Consider the following 6000-nt stretch of genomic DNA (forward strand, 5'->3'; position numbering starts at 1 on the left):
CCTTTCTTGAACTTCTAGGTCTGCGAAACCACAGGTCAGACGGGGCCTCCCCAGAGCGCCTCCTTTCCCAGCCCTGGGCCTGGGCCCCCCCCTCCACCGCCGGATGCTCAGCTGGAGGCCCCCTCGTTAGAGAAGCGGGAAGTGGCTGTGGGCGCCTGCCCCTAGCCCGCCCCCCAGCCATGCAGGGCCTGGGGAGGGGGCAGCGGAGAGGGAGGCGCTCCATCCAGCCGGACAGGCACCGCCTTCCCCGAAAAGCTGCTCTGCAGGTTGATGGGCTCGCCCTGGGGGCCGCCCTCCTCCTGGGCCACCAGCAGGGAAGCCTCCTTGTCTCCCCTCGCAGGCACCCCTCCCGGCGCTGCCGCGGTGGCAAGAGCCGCGTTCTCACCCCCAGGGTTCTGCGACCACGCCCTAAAGCTGTTTGTCTAAGTGGGTGCTGGTCCGTGCCCGGGGGCCGGCGGGGCCTAGAGCACGCAGCAGCCTCCCCCTGCGCGGCCGGGCGCGGGGGGCCCTTCAGCCCTGCCGCGGTCTCCTGGCGCCGGCCGTTGCTGACTCTGCGCCCTGATTTCTGAAGCAGCTTTCTCTTGCTTGCACGGGCCGGAGGCTCTTTGGTTTGGTGGGTTGTGGGGAGCTGTCACGGACAGAGCTGTCGTGGGGAGTCCGGGGTCGGAGAAGCGAGTGGCCACCACTCACCCCACGGGCACCACCCCACGCCTCCCGGTGCCTCTACTTTGGTGATCTTCCGGTTTGCTGCCAGTTTTGTCTGCCTTCCAGGCCATGCGGCAGCGCCAGGGAGCACCCAGAGCCCGGGCTTCTGTCTCCTGCCCTCCCGAGACCGAGGGTAGAGGCTCAAGCTACCCTGGAGTCGCAGCGGAGGGTCCCGATTCGCCCCCTCGCGGCCTCGCCCGCTCCTCGGAGCGCGGGTGTTAGGGAGGCGGGCGGCTGGCAGGAACTGCGCCGGCCGCACGCAGGTGTCTGCACGGTGACCGTGCCCCGCACGGGCAGCGTCCTGTCCTAGGGCTTCCTTGGGCCTCGAGTCACACATGTCTGACCCTCTTTTCCAGCGTCCCTGGCGCAAGCGGCAGGCGGCCCGCGGGCCCCTGGCCGTGCTGCTTCGGCGACAGAGCGGGGGCTCCGAGCGCGGGGCCAGCGCCGCAGCAGGACGCCTCCGAAGGAGGGGGATGCGGCGGAGAGCGCGAGCTGGGCCGGCCCCGGGGCTCTGGACGGTCGCGGGGATTCCCCGGGGCCACCGGCCGTCTCTGAGAAACCCGCAGGGGGGACCAGCCGCGACCGCGGCGGGGCCGCCGCCCCGGACGCAGGGCCCCGGAAGGGGCGGCCCTACCCGTGCGGCGCGTGCGACCGCAGCGCAAGTGCGCCTCGGACGCGGCGAAGCACCGGAGCCTGCACTCCCGGGGGAAGCCGTTCGCTTGCGGCGACTGCGCACCGCGGGGACAGCCCCTGTGTGCGGGGCGTGCGGCCGCGCCTTCGGCCAGAGCTCCAACCTGCCGCAGCCCCGGTGCGTGCGCCGAGCGAGCTCGCCCGGGCAAAGGGGGGGGGCCCCGGGGTTCCCTTCCGGCGCGCGCTCAGAAGAGCAAGAGGGGCCTTGGGGAAGGCGGGTCTTGCCGGGGGGGGGGGGCGCTGGTGGGCCCAGGGTGCCCCGCGCCTTTTGCCGAGGTGTAACTCCCATACGGTGAAGCGCGCAGATCCCAAGTGCGGCCTTTAGGAGACTGGACAAGCATAACCTGATCTGACCTTGAGAACCACCGTCCTGTCAGGATTGTAGACTATTTCCGTCGCCCCCTTCAGGCCAAACCCCCCTCAGCCTCAGAGGCAAGCGGGACCTTCGTTCTGTCACTATAGTTCTGCTTGTTCTAGAGCTTTCTGTAAATAGAATGATTTAACATACTGTTCTGTCTTCCCTCTTTCCCTCTTCCCAATGTGTTTGAGATTTATCTATCAGTTTTTCTGTTTCTGTTCGTTTTCTTTCTTGTTTGGTTCTATAGCACTTTTTAAAAGGCAGGAGTCACTGCTTTGTATCAAAGCTGTTTATGTCTGTGTCTCTCTGTCCAAGTAGGCGCCCCTGTCCCAGAAGTGTTGCAACACAGCCCGTGGCACAGAAAACGCCAAAGCAGAGCACACCCCACCGAAGAGGGAAGCGTAGGGAGCGTTGAAAGGCACCCAGAGGAGACCATGGGCTGGTGGGAGGCGGCGAGAACACAGATCCGCTTTCAGAGCTTGCAGCTTGGAGACTCTGCTCAGCCTGGGAAAGGCGGCACCAGCGAAGGGAGTTTAAGACATCTGTACTTTCAACAAATGTTTCCTCAACCCATTTTGTCCAGGCTCTGTGCCACTGTGCTGGCAGACAAGTTCACGTGACATCTGCACGCAGGGACTTCACAGGTTAGAGGGTGGGAGACGGGGTAACAACCCATGAAGTGCCCAGCAAAGAGCCCAGGAACAGAAGCACCTCCAGGGACAGAAGCACAGGGAGGTGCACACGTGTGATGGGGCGAGGCTGGGGAGAGCTCGCAGGGGTGGGGACTCCTGAGCTGCTGCTTCAGGTGTAATCAGCAGATGAGCTAAATGTGCACAAGCAGGTCCAGGTGCCCTGGGGGTGTGAAAGGGTGCGAGAAATGTGCTCACTCACAGGACCTTGCAGTCTGCAGTCAGAGAAAGCAGAAAGCAAAATGTCAGTGAATTCACTATTTGCGTCCTAACACTTCGCATCGCGCTGCAACAGCGTCCTGGATGTGGGTCTGTGCTAGCTGCCGGTGGGGATGGCGAGGGGCCTTTCTTGCGTGTCCTAGAACTCTGCCATGATGAGTTGAGTGAGGTCCTGTTGCTGGAAGTTTATGGTCATGAGGAAGATTGATCTGAGCAGCCACCTGGACCTGAGTCCTGGGTTCCAGCTCCATGATCCAAATCTATCCTGGTCATACTGTGGTTTGGTGCCACTTCATGGTAATCGTTTGCTCTAGCTTAACTGCTGATGGTGAATTATTCTGGGTCCTGTTACTGGTTGGAACTCAAAAACAGCACAAGTCTAGGACTCTTGCGGGCACCTATTTCATTCTTTTATGTTTATTTTGAGAGAGAACGCTCTCTCAAAATCAGTTGTGGAGGGACACGGGGGGGTGGGGGGGTGGGGAGAGAATCCCAAACGTGCTCTGTGCTGTCAGCGCAGAGCCTATACAGGGCTCAATCTCATGAACTGTGAGATCATGACCTGAGCCAAAAGTGAGTCGGTCCCTTAACCAACTGAGCCACCCAGGCGCCCCGTCCACTATTTAAAACATGAGCTTTGGGTCAGGTTTGTGCAGCCTGTAGGGACAGAGTTGCCCTCAGAGTGGATTCAGTGGCACCACAGCTCTTGGCCAGTGAGGTGGGAAACTGGGACTGGGACTCCAGTCCTGAGCCAAGGTCCTCAGACAGGCTCAGGGGTCCCCGGTTCATGGTGCCTCTCAGATACCGATGGAGGAAAGCTTCCCCTACTTAGATCTGTGGTGTTCCTGTTTATAAAGTCAAACAGTGAGCTTACAGAAATCACCAGCCACACGGAAAGCTCTCACTGAATGAGGGTCAATGAAAACAGCAAACTGCACATCAACCTCAAAGAACTGCAGAGAGTGAAATTGCCAGGTAATGCAGCCAAGACAGTAGTTCTGTACGAAATGTGTGCAGAGAGAAGACACTCATAGCAATGAGAAAGCAATGAAAGGCTATCCGGGATGAGCAGACACAGTTTTTAAACGAGTACTTTTAGAAATGAAAAATGTAATTGTTGATAGAATTCACTGGGTAGGTTAAATAGCAGATTAGACACTTTGAAGAAAGTATTAGCGTAGTGGAAGATACATCCAAGGAAATCCAGAGAAGGATTACCATACACAAAAGGAAATGGAAAATAGAAAGGAAATGTTACAGGATTTGTAAAGCAGAATAAGAAGGTCTGGCATGGACCTGACAGGAGCCCAAGAGGAGAGAACACCCAGGGAGGCCCAGCGATGACGCGCCCCATGATTAAGCAAATTACAACTTTATCAGCAGCTGGCTGCCACAGCCCATCCAGGCCCAGTTCTCCAGCCGTACTCTCATATTGTGCATGGTTGAGGATGGAGGTGAAGGTGAGGTCAGGCAGAGAGACATCAGCCAACTCCACCTGGGGAAGATGAGTGTTTATACCCCATTTTAACCAGCCCAGTCTCCCCATAATCAGGCCAACAAAATAATCCATGATAGGAAAGGCCACTGAAATCATTACCAACTGCCTAGAAGTTCCAGCCACCCTCAAGACCCAGATATATCACGTTCAAGATTTAAGTCATAAAGGGAAACTGCAAACAAGTAGTGCCAATCCATAGCTGAGACTGCCTGGAGGGGCTGACGTGTGCAGCTCACCCCATTCTCCACAGGAACACGGTGCTACACTTCACAGGACTGAACTGTTTTGGAACCGCATTTACAGTGTTCCTACAAGCTTTTCTTTAATGAAAACATAAATTCACAGATCTCGGAAGCATGATGTAGAGGAAGCAACATAAATAAAGAGAAATGCACACCTAAACACAACACAGTGAAAGCACAGACCATCTTCATGTCCAAGAGAAAGGCTTGATCACTCACAAAGGAGCCAGTCATACCATGAGCCGAGTTCTCAAAGCAACAGAGAGGCGGCAGTTGGTTGGTGCCTTCTATGTACTGGGAGGAAACACCTAGAACTGCATGCCTGGCAAAGTTATTGCTCATCAAGGTGAACACGGACATTTATAGATACCTAAAATATAAGACAGTTTGTCACTAAGGAGCTTTGACTGAACAGCCTTTACAATATACACTGCAAAATGAAGGAAAATGATAGCAGAATGATGGCCTTCGACAGGAGGTGGAGTGGTGATCAAACAAAATGACCAATATGAACTTGGTCCAAGCACGGTATGCACTGAACAGGAATGTTGACTGAAATACTGAACAACAGCACGTCTGCTGGAAGGGGGTGTAAAGATCCTCCTCCAGTTGGGAAGGAGTGTAAGACTCTTTAATATACTTTTAAAAATTTTTAATGTTTTATTTATTTCTGAGAGAGAGACAGCGTGAGCAGCAGAGGGTCAGAGAGAGGGAGACAGTGAATCCGAAGCAGGTTCCAGGCTCTGAGCTAGCTGTCAGCACAGAGCCTGACATGGGGCTTGAACCCATGAACCATGAGATCATGACCTGAGCTGAAGTCAGATGCCTAACCGACTGAGCCACCCATGCACCCCAAGACTCTTTAATATTTGATAAATATGCAGAGTATAGGGGTGTGAGGGGGCTCAGTTGGTTAAGTGTCCAACTCTTGGTTTTGGCTCAGGTCATGATCTCACGGTTCATGAGTTTGAGCCCCACGTCAGGCTCTGTGCTGACAGTGCAGAGCCTGCTTGGGATTCTCTCTCTCCCCTCTCTCTGACTCTTCCGCATCTGTGCTATCTCTGTCTCTCAAAATAAATAAATAAACTTAAAAAAAATAAATAGAGGCAACTGGATGGTTCAGTTGCTTGGCCATCTGACTTCGGCTCAGGTCATGATCTCATGGTTCATGAGTTCGAGCCCCACACTAGGCTTGCTGCTCTCAGCATAGAGCCCATTTTGGATTCTCTGACCCTTTCTCTCTCCACCCCTTCCCTACTCATGCTCTCTCAAAAATAAATGAAAAATGTTTAAGTAAATAAATATGCATGGTATACTTTAATGCTAATTACTGAATATAAACTGTACGTTTCCAGTCCAATGGAAAGAAAACCTGCAATAATTTAAGGTGAACAAGTGCCATCAATTAAAATCATAAGTTAGAAAAGAGAAAGAAGAGGCACTAGGGTGGCTCAGTTGGTTAAGCATCCGACTTTGGCTTAGGTCATGATCCCACGGTTCGTGGGTTCGAGCCCTGCATCAGGCTCTGTGCTGACAGCTCAGAGCCTGGAGCTGCTTCAGATTCTGTATCTCCCTCTCTCTCTGACCCTTCCCTGCTCA

The sequence above is a fragment of the Hyaena hyaena genome, unplaced genomic scaffold (assembly GCF_003009895.1).
Source record: "Hyaena hyaena isolate Hyena2069 unplaced genomic scaffold, ASM300989v1 scaffold_474, whole genome shotgun sequence".
Lineage (NCBI taxonomy): Eukaryota > Metazoa > Chordata > Mammalia > Carnivora > Hyaenidae > Hyaena > Hyaena hyaena.